Source organism: Clupea harengus, chromosome 14 (assembly GCF_900700415.2).
Source record: "Clupea harengus chromosome 14, Ch_v2.0.2, whole genome shotgun sequence".
In the NCBI taxonomy this organism is placed as follows: domain Eukaryota; kingdom Metazoa; phylum Chordata; class Actinopteri; order Clupeiformes; family Clupeidae; genus Clupea; species Clupea harengus.
This window is the reverse complement of record NC_045165.1, coordinates 15,819,872-15,836,695: the sequence shown is the minus strand read 5'-3', so window position 1 is coordinate 15,836,695 and position 16,824 is coordinate 15,819,872.

Here is a 16,824-nt window from a genome sequence, read left to right as displayed (position 1 = left end):
GCTCTTCTTAGCAGGTTTGTTTTGGGTGTGCATTGTGTGGTAAAAAACAGTAGGCCTACTATATGTGATAGCAAAGAGCTTAAAAGAGATGCCAAAGAGCTGACAAAATAAGCGTTACATTAATTGATTCCAAGCTGTCCACCTCTTCTATTGCTATTATATTTTTCGATATAATTTGTATTTTTCTGTTGATATGTAGGTGTATGGGCTATAAAATGTTTGAATTAAAAGGCAGTAGGGGTAAATGTGTAACCAAAACATATGAAAGTCATCTGACCCATGGTGGGACAGGTAATCAGTGGGTGACCTCAGACATGTCCGTCTCCTGTTTCACCTCTTTGCCATCTTCACACACACACACACACACACACACACACACACACACACACACACACACACACACACACACACACACACACACACACACACACACACACACTCACTCACACACACACACACCAGCCTGGACTACAGGGGAAAGTCTTACACACACACACACACAGACATTGGCACACACATACACACTCACACACATGAACATAAAGTGCACAAACACACACATACCGCACTCACACACATACTCATAGACACACACAGACATGCAAACACCAGACACACTCCTTCTCTCAAGGCTGTCGACAACACGCCCCAGACTATGAGCGATGGGCACCGGTCATGCCGTCATGGCAACATAATGCCCTATTATCTCCCTGGGTGATCTTGGGCACCTCTTCATTATTTATCCCCATCTGTTTCAAATAATGGTCATGCAATCACGGTCATGCCAATCAAAACGGGGACGGCAAAGAAAAACATGAGTTGAGTTACGGTAATGAATATGCGCGAGGTGTCGCAAGGTATGAGCCTGAATTATTGATCCCATGCAGCAGAAGAGGCAAAATGATCAAAAATCAATACCTCTGTCCAACCCATTTCTGAACCAGACCGTGGTGAAATCCAAGCTGGGGTTGAGAACATCATATACCAGGGCGATGAAGGCCCCTTAATGTATATTCCATGAATAATTTACACCTTTCCCAAGGAGAACAGAGGGCAGGAACCCCAAGGCCCCTTGAATACGAAGCGGTATACCTTCTGCGTTTACACTGAACTCAACACTGAGTGCTTGAGCTGTGTGTGTGATGTTCATGCATGTGTGTGTGTGTGTGTGTGTGTGTGTGTGTGTGTGTTTGAGAGTGGTCATAATGACCGCAGTCTGGGTTAGATGGAGAGACACTTCATGTTCTGACATGCACCGTCCCGACCAGTTTCTGTCCGTCGAAGGAGGAGGAGGAGGAGAGGTCATTGGCATTGGATGACCTGTGGCCAAGGTTACGTGAACCCCCACCCCCGCCGAGGGTGAAGTCAGATTCCCTAACACATGGAAAACAAAAGTGCTGCCAATCACATAGAGCCAGGCAGCACATCAACAAACAACACAGGAGCCCTATTTGTGGGACTGCAGTAGAAAAGGGCTTAAGCTTACAGCACGAGGCTCAAACCCCACTGTCCTCTATTGGTTTGATGATATTGATAACCAGGGATGGTGGGGGGGGAATGCATTTCATCTAATGGCTTTCTGATAATGCATTTGAACCTATAGGGCATAAGGAATGCATGCATTGTGCGTGCAGTGGACAGTCATTCAGAGTGCCCAGATGTCCTGGAAATGTTGTTGTGCCAGCCAGCTTTTCAGTAAATTCGTTTGGATTTGTGAGTACATTGACTAAATTATCCCCTCACGTGTAAAATATGTATGTGAAAGGTTAACAGTTCAGAACAGTGAAATCTCCATAAATCTATACATCCCATAATTCCCCTGCTGCCAGTGGATTAAGCTTTCTAGGGGAAATCCCATATGCTCTTTGTCATGGACGTTTGATCTAATGTGTTTTGCTCTTTAAAGACCCAGTTATTGTTTATCTCAAGGTAATGTGGTGAATTGCATCACACTGTATGGGCGTCTGTAGTCTTGAGTGCATGTGATCTATTTTTTTTTCCCTTTTCCTTTTTTTCCCTCTCTCTCTCTCTCTCTCTCTCTCTTTCTCTCTCTCTCTCTCTCTCTCCCGCTTCAGTGTTGTGTGAATTGAGAGAGTGGCTCCCACATGACATCATTGTATATGGTGAGGTGCAGCAGATGTTGCCTTAAGAAAACAAACAGAAACATGTTACTGGTTAAGTGTCACCACCAGAGAAATACAGTTTTCTATTCTATGGTTGCTAGTATTGGGAGAGAGCACCTAGTCCAATTCCGCAGTGCCCAAGCTGGGGGAGGCTGAGATCTGTCATAAATAAATGACCATGATGGTTGCTTTTCCATCTCACATCTGAAGTGCAATTGAAAGAAGAGCATTGAGTGTATAGAGAACCTCCAAAATAAGTTAGGAAAGGAAGCTAGGGGGATTGTCTCACTCTGTGTGTGTGTGTGGGGGGGGGGGGGGGGGCATTGCAGTGAGGTTGACCAGCGCACGACCACACTCCTGGGTTGTGAGGTGACATAGTTTAGACAGCCTCTCAGACGAGTTCTCTTTGATGTTAGTCTCCTATCTGCTGAGCGATCAATAGATACGTGGGTAAAAAAATAAAGCCAACATCAAAGCAGAAGGGCCCGTGAGTTGCTGTATCATGTGCTTGTGTTTTATTAATGCTGTGGCAAAGGGCTTTCCTTTGATAGTGAGGCAAAAACGGCAAGAAGGGAAACCGAAGAGAAAAATGAATGCATGCCTATCATTTAATCTTTCCTGCGGCGTTTAATTATTAACGTTAAACTCTCTGGTCATCCGTTCAGGCTCACGGATTAATATAATTACTCTAGCGTAACTTTTTTGTTATGTAACTTTTTATATAGTTTTATTGGATGCCCCTTGAAGAGAACAGGTTATCAAATCACTTAATTATGTTTACACAGTAGTTTTACAGAGTAGTTGCATGACAACTTAATCGCGAGATTCCAGGTTTATTGGTTTGAATGCAGATGAGTTGATTAGCACCTTAATTAAAATGTCTCACCTCCACTGTAGGATAGAGGATTTATGAGGAGCTTTCGGCAGTCTGTTTTGTATGAACATGTAGGGCAGGTTTTAAATAATTTTGGATGGAATACAGTGGTTTGAGATGTCAGGTATAATGAACACAGTGGATAATAATTGATATCCTGTGTTCTCCTAGACAAAGTGGTGAGGCTACCTTGTCTCCTACCACCAAATAGTGCCTCTAATTGTGTTAAAGTTGCTTGTTAAAGCTTTGGTAAACTTCTTCAAAAGGAAAAACAGAGGTCCACAGAGGAATTTCAAATCTTTACAGTACATCCCTCGGATATCGAGTAAAAACACAGAGAGGATAATTCTTCAATTTTTAATCACTCGAAGGCTGCGGACGGGACCTCTGTGAGCCCTGGCTTTTCGATTTCATATCTTTGTTCTGGGGAGTGTGGCGGATCAGCAGGCTTTAATTAGCACCTGCCCCCATCATGGCTATCCAAGGTGGTCTTGCACCGAAACTAGCGGGGTATACTGGGGGCACAGTGGGTGTCTGGAGCTGTATAATTTCGTAAAGAGCAACACCCTCTCACACACACGTACGCACACACACACACACACACACATACATATACAGCCCCCCTCTCACACACACATGTACACACACACACACACACATATACAAACACGTCTCGTTATGGCTGCACTGAAACCCTGTGGCTCCTCGCTGTCTGTATCACTGCAGTATCCTCGCTGGTTTGCAACAATAAAGCAGCTCGGCGTGTGTCCAGCAGCATGGAATGATCTTTGTCTACCTGAGCTTTTTACACCTTCCTGTTTTTTCCCCCGCCCGATCAATAGTTCTTCTCGCTGGACTCACGGCACATTGTGTTTGATGTCCTACACCACATCTACCACCGCACACACACACACACACACACACACACACACACACACACACTTCCACACCCCTTCCCTCTCTGTCTTTTGTTTGTGTTGGCGATAACAGCTTTTGAAGTGTTGTCCTCCGAAAAGCCACCTCCCTCCTCCCCCACCTTCCTTGTCAAAAAAATAACTTGTTGCCCCTGAGGTATGTGGTCATCAACAGGATTGGTGAAATCCTTGTGGGCTTTTACACGTATAGAAGAAGAAGAATGTATGCTTAGTCGTAAATATTAATGCATTTAAAAACCCCTGGAACGCATGGATTGAATTCATAATGCATGCCCTTCGAGGGAGCGAATGGCAGCCTAAGTTATCCTCCATGTGCCAGCTGCATATACAATGAAAACACAACGCTAATCCTCTTTCAGTATGTGCCGCGGGGTACAGCCTCCCTCCAGCTAAAGGAGCACAAGGCTCATCACATTGTCTAATGAGATAGTCAGTGTTTCTAGGTCACTCTGTCCCAAGAAGCAACATGAAAGCTGCTTTATTGATCTTCTGAGAAACATGGCAAACGTGAGCTGAAGAGCTTTCTAGCTTGCTTAAGGACCCCTCCCCCACCCGACCACCCCTACTCCCACCCCCCACTTCAACTCTAGATGCTGGTGCACGTGTACGCGCCCAACTTCACAAACACCACTGTAACAAACACATATGTAGACACACAATCCGGAGCCCCCCCCCCCCCCCCACACTAATAGGTTTCCCGCTGAAGATCTCCACTTGTTTTTCTAACGGTTTGTCCACTCATGTGCATGCGTGTTGACATGAAATAGCTTGGGAGGTTCTGATTTGTGTTACTTAGGATCCTGGAATAAACACCAACAAGAGAGCTTCAGATTGTGCATTCTACACCAAACAAGTGTAAATGGAAACACATGCAAAATACAAATGCCTTAATCAAAGGGATCAAATGTACAGGGTGCAGGAGAATTTTGAGATGTTTTTTTTTTCAAATGTGTTTCTTTGTTTATCTGTTCAAACATCCTTGTTGTAGGTCTATGGTCTGATATATATGAGCAGAGCAACACCTTAGCTCTAAAAGTGTTATATGCATTTTGTTGGACTATGCATTAACCTCAATTTCTCACTGTTGTTAATATTGTCTTCTTTCTAATACTTTGTTATTCGCTTTGGACAAATACTTTAAACATAAAATACTCCAGCAGCGCACAGGTAGTAGTGCCTGTGCACTAAGGATGTCAGCCAGACACGTCCACAATCCTGGAGCTAAAAACCAACCAACATAAATACACTGTGAATGTAAATAGTTTTCTGTTATTTTGTGTTGTTTCATTTTGATTACAAAGCGTAGTCCGATTGGTATGTTAACGTTCATACGTTTTTAATATGTTAATATTAAATAATATGTTAAAGACACAAAAGCTTGTACAGAATTCCTTTATTTATTTTTTTATACCTGGAAATACATTTTATGCCTGGACACAATACATTTTGTTTATTAGAACCTGTCAGTGTACGGATACCAATCTCTGTGTCATCTGTGCACCATCACCTGGATTGAATATGTGGGGAAATGTGCATGTATGAAAAAAATAAAAACACAGATGGCCCACACAAAAATGTGTTGTTATTGTATGTATGGAAATATAGACATAATAGCTATCTTGGCGTTGTTGTTGGAACATGAAGTGGATGAACTAGTGCAAGAGTATGAAGGATATCAAATTTCAAATGAATTTTGTAGTAATTTTGAAATGTTTCCAAAAGCCCCAAATGAAGGTTGAAAAAAATTATAAAAGATAATAAAAAAGAATAAATGCTGGATGCACATAAACAATGAAAATACAAAGAAAATAGGTAACCTCTCTCTACTGTATATTTTAGCAAGAAAATTATAACATAAAGTATTGTTGTTCCTTCATTAGTTCTTTTGTGAAATCGCATTAACACATTAACATTACAAAGGTGACATGCTTTGGATGACACAATCAGCTACATCAGAGGAAGTCATTGTTCAGTTTGTCAGAATTGATTCACAGTTCGTTTGAAATGCATTTATAATGGGGTTGAGCCTGTTGTTGGTGTAGAGGCTGTGCAATGGCACAGAGCAAAGTGCCCATCTGGTTGTAGCACTAGCACATATTTTGTACTGTACTGTTGTAATGTAACACTGGTAAATTAATGAAGTGACTTCTTCCATCTGAATGACTTGTACATGCAAAGGCTTTTTCAACTGACCAGGGATATTACACCAGAGATGAAAAAAGGACAACTGCAACACATGTGACGACTGTATAGTGACTGTTAGACAGTCCTTTGATTTAGTGCCCCTCGGAGGATTGTCCATTGTACTGGAGTACTAAAGATGACCCAGTGCATCCTTACACTGCCGTTTGGTGTCACAATGAACAATGTCAGACAAGACCAGCTAGCTGAGGTGGAGTGGAACATTTTAGCAGAGTTGACCTTTCTGTGTGGAGGAGTAGAGTTGAGCAGAGGGACCCTTCACATTAGCCGTATCACGCTGCGCACAGGTGCGAAAAAAAGATTCTCCAATCTTCCCCTGTCGCCGCCTCTGCTCCACGGGGATCGCTCACCTCTAAGCACCGGCCTTTTAATCTGCCCCTTTCACAGGCTAATGTGCTGACATTGTCATTCCGGAGAGTTCCAGACCACCTGCAGCTGGGCTGGGGTGAGGAGGAGGTGTGAGTTTGTGTGGGGGGGGGGGGGTTATTATGACATCATCTCCTCTGAAATGACTCCCTGCTGTGGCTCCAGCTGTGAGAACCTGTCAGAATTATCTGACACATTTTCACCTTTGACCCCTCCCCCACCCCCTTGCTGGACATGTATTGTACACTGAACGCAAGGAGTCTGAGGGAGTGTGTGTGTGTGTGTGTGTGTGTGTGTGTGTGTGGGGGGGCAGCTGTGTATTGTACAGTTGTGTTGGAGTGCTGAGCTTGATGTGTACCCTATCATCAAACATTCTCACTGTACACCATGTTTAAAATCAAGAGGGAATTTTTTTAAAACATCTGATATGATTATCAGATTATCTCTCTTTTGGTGCTCATATTTTATGCCTTTACAATTTAAGGCTCTTATGCTGTCGACAAACACAATGAAAAACATTGTTGTTTTTGTCATTGTTTTTTTCCCCCTTCACGGGCATTCTTGTGGGAGTGTGTGTGTGTATGTGTGCGCATGTGAACTCTCCTCCACCTTGGCAGGGAGCTGTCGGCTGTCAGTGCCCATGTTTAGCACCCCCTGCCCTGCCCGCGTCTGTCACAGCCTCTCTGGCCAGTCTGAAGCCTGTCCTCCTGAGAGCCTGGACCACTGCCCTGGAACAGGAACACAGCATGGAAATCAGACGGGAAGACAGCAGGCATTCCCCAGAGAGAGAGATATGGGGATAGAGAAAGAAAGAGAGGAAAAGAGAGGCATAAAGAGAGAAAAGGACAGAGAGAGAGAGGAGGGAAAGGAAGAGAGAGAGTTAGGGAGGAGGCTAGGGAGAGAAAGAGAGAGAGGGAGAAAAGGAACACGGTATGAAGTGTTAGGTACAGGACGCCTCACTGCCCACTGGTCTGACAGATCAGGCAGCTAACAAAGCATTCAGACAGACAGCCGCTCCGATGCCAACCTGGTATATGAGATCATGGCCTGGCACTGGCATGACCTCATGATGGATCACTTTCATTGCATCGCCGGCCACTCTGTCATGGCACACATAAGTCTTCACCAGTGGCACATAACGATTCCCTGAGGAAGTGCAACTGGTAACTTACTCATCACTGTGGCTAACCAAAAACCATGGGGGCAGTTTAATGAAATGGCGGGTTTGGGATGCCACCGGTGTGCAAAATAAAGCCTGAATGATGAAATCTTTTCGCCATAATGAAAGAGGATATGCGGGCGGATAATGATGCTAAATGTTTCCCCGAAGATGAGATCACCACGGAGTGTGCAGCTCCTCCTCCCGAATTTACCTCAGTGTCCAATGCTCTTTGTGACAGGAAATTGAAGCCTTAATGTGTGGAGTGACAGAAATCATTTTGGTCCATTCTGCAGTAATGACCCTTTTAATATTCTGTATTACAGCATTGCCTTTGCCAAGTGAATGAGGTCATTGGTCCGCTTACTGTTCTATTTGTCTGCTACATTCCAATTCCCATTTGCAGACTTACCTTTCAAGTGGTAGGTAAGTAGCGCAAACCATTAAGCTATACAATTTAGAAAGAAACACTTGAACTTAACAAAAACTCTAACTAGTCATTAGCCTGCCTTTAACCTCTAAATGAAGAGTTTGCCTTCAGCAAGACATCCCACTGCTATTCTCTCCATGTGTCTGATGGGCTCCCTGGGGTTTCGCATTCCTCTGCTTTTGTGTGCCTCTTTTACCACCCCAATACCAGAAGTTACACCCGACTTCACACTTCTATTGTGATGCAGGGCGAACAGGTTTGGGCTCTGTCATCCCAACTCCCATTGAGTTTCTTCACACCTCAGCGTGATCCCATCATTCACACACACACACACACACGCGCGTGCACGCACGCACATACAAACACACACTCACTCACACACACAAATGCACGCACATACAAACACTCTCTCACTCACACACACACACACACACACACACACACACATGCACCCACCCACACACTCACACACACATTCACACAAATATGTAAATTCCTGCTCAAGAACACCCACATAGACTGTCCTATCCAGTCTGTACAGCACAACTTTGGATGATATCAATAAATATTTAAATTATTTGAATAGTGCTATGGATACAAACTTGTACATAGTTGTATGCACACTGCACACACACACACATTTTGTATACAAGTTTACACTACAAGTTTAATCAGGAAAAAATATTTCTGAGTAGTCAATGAGTATACAATCCATTGTGGGTTTTACAGTTCAAGGGTAAAGGAAACATTGTCTCTTCCAAATAAATATGCTTCCTATAATTGCTGATATTGAGCAGTACTTTGCCAACTGTTTGGCCTTTGCTTTATGTAGCCCCCCAATGCAAAAACATGACCTCAGCTGCCATAAACTAGGACTAGCACTACGTCCTCAATGGCAGTAATCAGAACATGGTATTTCACTGTTTGTGTATGATTCTTCAAAAAACAGATCTAAGGCGCATGATATTTCAAACATTTAAACGTTTTTGTCAATCTGAGAAATGGTGAAGATGTCAGGTGTGTTTGCAATTCCAGAGAATGGGTCTGCAGAAAAATGAAACCAGTCAGAATGGACAGTAGTACGTTTATGCATCTGCTCATTCTCTGTGTGTGGGATCTGTGCAGCTATCAGGTCTACAGGTCTGTCATGTCTGGCAATATACAACCCTTTAAGAGAGCTACATCAGTTCATGATATGGGCTACTGATTCCAGATGTTGGGGAGGGTCATGCAGCATACAGAGGTGTGAATGGATGGAGAGAAACCACAGTGCTAAATTGTATTTAGTTGGAAGAACCTGCAGACAAGCTTTTACACAGAAGGTAAGGATTAGAGTAGATGGTATGTTATATAGAGTGGTCGGCCAAGGCCGGCTTTGCTATCTTTCCCTGGAGTTTTAAGCTGGACCAGTAGGGCAGGTTTTGAGCTCTCTGAGCTCTCTCGTTGCCTCCACTCAGACTGATAGGTCTCCCACCACTGCATCAGAGACCTCTGCTGGTTTTAAATGTGCGGTCCACTTTAGTTCAGTGCCGGTTCTCCTGCAGAGGTCATTTAAATCTTGCCAGTCTGACCGCACATCCCCACACACATTATCTTTAGTTAGGATTAGCTGACTGCTGGTCCCTCTATTTCCATTTGCCCACATGAATGGCGTTGGCTGGCACATCTTTGCTCATCTTACCCTGTCGACCAAGTACAGCCTGGATATGCATTTCCATACATCAGGGTCTGCTCGCTTGAGGGTGTGTCTGGTAAAGGCAGCCGAGGTGTATGAACATACAAAAATATTTTACATACTGCAAGCAAAGAACTCCATGACACAAGAACTAATGTTAGTTTCCTCCGTTTATACCCCAGTTGCCCATACATGTATTTAGGTATGTATAACATTAGCCCACAAAGCAAAAGCATTTGGTTTTATCTAAAAATAAATCAACCTGTTTAGTTTCCAGACTAGTACAGTAGTTCTGTCTTAAGTCAAAGATAACGGAGGTTGCTTGGTTCAAATTGTTTCCATTTGTTCTAAGCCCATATCGTTGCTAACATTAATATTCTCCCCAAGCTGTTTCTAATTCTCTGGGCCAGCTTGCCAGCTTACGAGTTCTCCAGAGAATGTTATTTAACCACGAATTTATACCACTTGTCACAATGAGAGAATATGTGTATTTGCTAATTCAGCGACTGCTTAAACACGCTCACTGTGGTAGAAATGTCAATGGGCAGTTTACCACTTACTATTGTCGTTATAGTTACAATTCAAACTTCTGCTTCATGCGTGTCTTGATATACAAAAATAGACAGACTATGGAATGATGACTGAACCAATCACAAGAGGTTATCTTCGATGACATTCGGTGTGTTTGGAGGGCGGACCTGATGCAGTTTGGCCCTTCTCAGAAGAGGATCCAAAACGAGCGCGGCGCGGCACAGTTTGGTGCCGTTCAAATTGTAATGGAAATGCAAATGAGCTCGGCACAGTCTGGCTCGGTGCGGCCAAGAGTGCCAATGGAAAAACCCCAAGTGGCTCTGGACTTTCCCCTCTGCCTTCTTGAGTGTCAGTGTGGCTTTTTCTTGCTGTTTCCGACTGCACTCACCTCTCCCCGCTAGGGCGCCTGTAGCCCTCTGCAGTCTGCTGCTTAGGTGCCCCGGGTTAGCTTACAGCTACAGCTACAGCTGCACGCTTGCCCCAGTTAGTGGATGCTGTGTGGGTGTGAGTGTTTATGTGTCTGAGCATGCATGTGTTTGTGTATGTATGTATGTGTGTGTATGTGTGTGTGTGTTTATGTGTGTGGGTATGTACTGTATGTGTGTGTGTGTGTGTGTTTATGTGTCTGAGCATGCATGTGTTTGTGTATGTATATATGTATGTGTGTGTATGTGTGTGGGTATGTATTGTATGTGTGGGTATGTATGTACTGTATATGTGTGTGTGGGTATGTACTGTGTGTGTGTGTGTGTGTGTGTGTGCATATCTGTTTATGTATGTGTGTGCCTGCACATCTGTGTATTTGTATAGATTATGGTGGAAACTGTGTGACAAACCCCCTTGAGGCAGACACAGACAGGTGAGGTCACTCCCCCAGTGACACTATGATAGAGTGAGTGAGATCATGGACATGGCATTCTTTAATGTGCTTTCCCCTCTATATATAGACATCTGTTTTGTAGCCAGCTTCTGTCTTTATTTATATTTCGTTAACGTTATCCCCTATTATTCTCCACCTCTTATCTTTCACATATGCTACTTACTAATTTATCGAGTGTTGTGTTACTCTGTTAAGGAAAGGTTCTGTGGAAATAGCACCTGGAGAACTGTGTATATGACAAGGAAAAGTTTGATGAACGATGCTTTCTGTTTCACCCTGTACTTGCTACATTTCACAGTAATCATTGACTCTCCTGTAACTCACCATATTAGTCATAACTGTGTATCACATGTGTATAGTGTTAGCCACGTATAGAGTGTACACCACAGATAAACACGGGAAGATAGCATGTGAGTAGCATCAAATGACACTTAAATGGCAGATGAATGACATCTCTAACCAGCCAAGTCTCCTACAATGTGACTTTGATCATGTGTCGCTGGGCTAGCATGCTCATCCATGTGGTCCTGGACATTGTTAAGTGAAGGTGAGAAGGTTAAGTGAAAAGGTCTGTCAAAAAGTCCAATTTTTAAATTAGATTTAGCTTGATATGAAACATTTTGATTCATTTCACAATCAAGTTTATGTTACAGACACAGACAGGTAAAGTAGGCTTAAACATTGTTTAGAATACTTCTGATGATTATATAAAGACTGAGGCAAAAGGTTTCTCAGAGAAAAGGGGAAGTTTCCAGGGAAAAAATACAGGAAGGTATTCAATACGGACGCCAAAACAAAAGCACCCAATTGTTGTCGTTAACTGATTGAGATTTTGTTGTAAATGTTTAAATAAAATGAAACAGAATGAAAGAAGAGACAGGGACTTTCTGACCAAAGACTCCTGACCAAACAAATGAATCACATGCTCATTGACAGGTTTACGCATTACTGTGATGGTTCCTCTTGGCTGTCCTCTTCTCTCTGTGGTTTCAAATTTCACAACAGCCCATTACAGACACACCTCCCAAATATCACACACACTCATATCTTTTTTCTTTTCTGATTATGACATGCTTCAACACATGACCAGTGTCATCCAGCCCTAAGCCTACCCTTCTTCAAACCCTCCTTTCATTGTGTCATATCAACCACATCCACCAACAGGACGAATGGTGGTTGTTTACATGAACAAGTTACATAAATAAGTCACACGTCTCGTCATCTCAGCCTCATGATGGAAGATGCAACTGGTTGTTTCCATAAGTTGACCTACCTTGTGTAACGTGTGCATGTGTGTTTGGGTTGGGGTGGGGTGGGGGGTGCATGATGTAGGGAACCATGGGATGCTGTATGGCCAATCCAGTGACTGGATGGTCCTTGGCACACACTGTCGACCGTCGCTGGGACTTTTCCACCTGTGTGTGTGTGTGTGTGTGTTTGTGTGTGACGGTGATGTGCTGTTTGTGCGCCTGTGTTTTGGATTTTCTGTTTTTGTCCCCAGAGGCCGCGGAGGAGAGCAGCGGCAATTGCTCTGGCCAGTGTTGGGTGCCACCCCGTGACCTTGTAAAAGAAAACCAATGAAAAATTAATGCCAGAAATACGACCGTCTGTTTTGTTTTGGCCATTTAGAAGCCCTTGGGGTCATAAATTATGTTTATGCAGTTTTCTCTCTGTCAGTCTCGCTCGCTCACTCACTCTCTCCTTTTCTGAGCCTACAGCCTCACTCTTACCCCTCCTCGTTTCTCCCTCCCGCTCTCCGGTCTTGACAGTGTATATGTATTTCTTCACCTCTCGTCTGGGGCATCAGGTGGTCAATGGATGGTATCAGAGGCCGGTAGCTGGGTCGCGCTGGTAATTTAGAGGTAACAGGAGAGGGGGGGTGAGATTAGTGGGTGCACTGATTTACTTTCTGCAATGTGAAATATTTCAACCAGATGCCGATCGAGTTTTACAGCGCACAGTAAACCAATCAGTGACCTCACCAGAGCCGGTCACATCCATCATTCCCTGCACATGCTCCAGAGTACGTGCGAGTAACGTAAGAATCGGACTGAGGGGGAATAGGAGGACAGAAAACAGAAGAAAAATCATTACTTCCCTCCCTCTGCTTCCTCTCAATCATGTTCTCCTCGTGCTCTCATAATCAGACTAACCACCCTTTTAACATCGATAGCAGAGCTCTGACTTAAAAAAATAAAGAACGGGGGGCTTGGGGAGGCTGGTTGGCGCAATCGATAGCATGTCCTTTCGATGTAAAGAAGCGTGGAGGATGAGATGGACGCTTCAGGAATGTAACACTTACTGTAATAGGCCGGTGGAGTTAATGGCCTCTGAAATACAGTGAGGCCTGAGGGGGGCCTGTGGTCGTCTGGAGGCAAGAGGAGCACTTTGCATCGACAAACAGGTTCTCGGGCCAGCAGCTGCCAAGCAAGTACACAATTAAGGAAAGTGCAGAGCAAGTCCACCTGTGAGTGGACAGAGCAGTGTTATTTTGGGGAGGAGGGAGAGGGAACTGGAGGAGGCAGAGGGGAGAGAGAGCAGGGGTTTTAGAGGCAGTGAGGGATATGGGGGGAGGGGGGGGGGCGTTTGGGGCAGGGAGTTTGAGGCAACGAGGGGTGTGTGTGAGGGGGGCGGGCTGTCGTGGGGCGGTGTAGGGGTGGACTATGACAGGCACCTGTTGGCGTTGGAGATGGGCTCAGGGGGGCATGTTTGAGCCTGTAGCCCCAAACCACCGCACCACCAGCTGCCCCGGGCTCTCGCCTCACAGCCTGCCATTCCAGACCCATACATTACCCATAAACATGAGATGGAGAGAGAGATAGAGAGAAGGGAGGGAGAGAGAGGGAGAGAGAGGGAGAGAGAGATGAATAGAGAGTGAGAGAAAGGGAGGGGGTCTACAGATGGGTGGGGAGGGCTGGTGAAATAGACATAGAAAAGAGGAGAAGGCAGAGCAGACAGAGAGAGAGAGAAAGAGAGAGAGAGAGAGAGAGAGAGAGAGAGAGGAAGGGAGAGAAGAAGACTGTTCTGGATGCGAGTAGGGAAGGAATGTTCTGGATGCGAGTAATGATAGAGCCAGTGGGGGTCATGGAGGGGGAGGAGAGGAGAGAAAGGAAGTAGTTGTGAAGAGAAAACAGGTGGAGAAGAGGGGAAAACACACAGTGGAGGAGAGAGGTAAACACAGGGGGGGGGGGGGGGGGGGGGGGGGGGGGGGGGGGGGGGGGGGGGGGGGGGGGGGGGTGACCGCACTGCCTCTAAATGACAGGAGCTCTGATGGAGTTAGACAGAGAACACAGGGAGAGCCAGAGCTTGTTACCTCGCTCTGCAATGGCAACACTGCCGTCCTCTGGCTTCCACCGGCTCTCTACATGCCAAACACACCTCTGAAACTCCCCTGTCAGTCAATGTCCAGCCAAGCCCTTTGCATACTCTCTCTCTCTCTCTCTTGCACACACACACACACACACACACACACACACACACACACACACACTGAAATAACAGGGAGGGATATTGTACAGTATAAAAACCACATGCATTTGTACCATAAAAATATGACTTTTAATGTGGTAATAAAAAAGTATACTCTTCAGCTGAGGTTAATTCCTACATTTGCTGCTGCTGGTCCTTACATGGATGCTGGATATGTTGGATAGATCCACGAAATGCTTACATATCAAACACATTTACAGTATGGTGTGGGCTATGTAAGCCATCCACAACATGCCATGCCATTTCTACGCGTTGTCATTGGCCATAAATGGAATTACGGAATGGCAAACATTCTGAATGATAGCCAGAGAATGACCTCACATCAACCCGTGGACAGATGGCTGCAAGACCTTGACCTCTTGACCCCTCTGGAATGCTAGCAACATTGTATCATCGCATTCTGCCAAGCTATGCAGAACTACTTACTGGATAATCTTACCAAAGCCAACAGAGGAACATAACCACTTACAGAATTCATACTTTAGAATACATTCATTACACACTGGTTGTGGTTGCGTATATTGATTACGTAACATCCACCAAAATGAACTTGAATAAACCTAAGGGCTGATATTTGAAATAATCATAATACATAATCTAAGGCTGCAACAATTAATTGTTTACGGTCAAATAAAATAGCAGAAATGCAAATGTGAGACGTACTGTTATGAAAAGATCTGATATACTGACTACTGCGTTGTATTGAGTGTACAACATTCATGCTCTATAAAAAGTAGTCATCAAGATGAAAGAGCAAAAACATGAGCTAGTATGTTTTATGTTCAATACTTCTCTCGCTCTCTCTCGCGAGATGCCTCTCTCTCTTACACACACACACACACACTCACACAAACACAACCACACCACACTCCCCAACTCCCCTACAGTTGCCCAGTGGTCTTGTGTGCTGCCCAGCTTGGTCTAAATGATGAAACAGTCAGCAGCTGTTGTTTTTCGATGGCATGGCCAAAATGGTGCCACATTCAGCGTTGGGGGCTGGCGGATTAGACTAGAGCATCTTGGTCAGTCAGTCCTCCCCCCAATCCCGCCTGCCGGCCAGAACCGTACCTTACGAAGCCACGCCGAACCTGGGAGAGCTGCTACCAGACTATGCCAGTGCCTCCATTATGGCTAATCAAATATTCATCTGCCACATGCCACTGAGCCACAGACCCTCGCCGGGACGCAGCCGAGGCGGGAACAGATCCACCCCTGACATGCTCTGCCTCTGGGTGTGGGGCGCTGGAGCCCTGGGTGTTTCAGTGGCCCTCACAACAGGTGCACTGCCTAGATCCAGATTCAAAGTCACAAAGCTATTGTCTAAAGCTATCTTCAAAGAGCAGAAGAGAATGGTCTTTGCGGGGGTCTTAAAGTGCAACACACAGAAGTGCATACTTATGGTGAAATACCAGTACATCATTAAAGCACTTCAATTATAACATCAAAACGCGGTAAAGCAAGCTTCAAATTACTTTGAATGAAAGTTTAAAGCAGATTATGCTTAAGATGGACATGAGGTTGACATCACAGGTAATACTTTTAAAGCCATCCCCCCATTTTCGACCAGTATACCAGACCTGGGTTCTCATGTACAAAGCCTTGTGTACAATTCATACTAAAACATAGTGTACATACAAAGCTTGGAAGCTGCATATGCAAAAAAAAAAAAAATCAGATATGTATGAAACTACACGCAACGTTCCACGCATCTTTTCTTTGTGCATGAACAAGGAATTGAGCGCACTTGCACAAGAACCCCCCCCTCTAAATAACAAAAGCAATTTCACAACTTCACACAAACCAGAAAAACTGCAACAAAATGTGTCTGTGGAAGTATATATTCACAGTATTATGAATGAATTGTGGTTTATTTGGCAGGGTTTCATAGTTTTTAAGTCACACTATGACTGCATTAATACCTACTATTTCCCCACTCCCCCTACCTCAGGCTTCCTGTCTGCCCCCCTCCCCATCTCATACTTCTGAGTAGGACACCCTCCCACTCACTAACTACAATCAGGGCGCCCACCCCGACAAGGTTAATTGACCCATGTGGTGACATGATATCGTTGCCGTGATGTGTAAATTAGTCAAAGAAAACCGATCGCGCAAATGTCACCGTTCCAAATTTTTTTTGTGTGGCCGCCCCATACTGGCCTC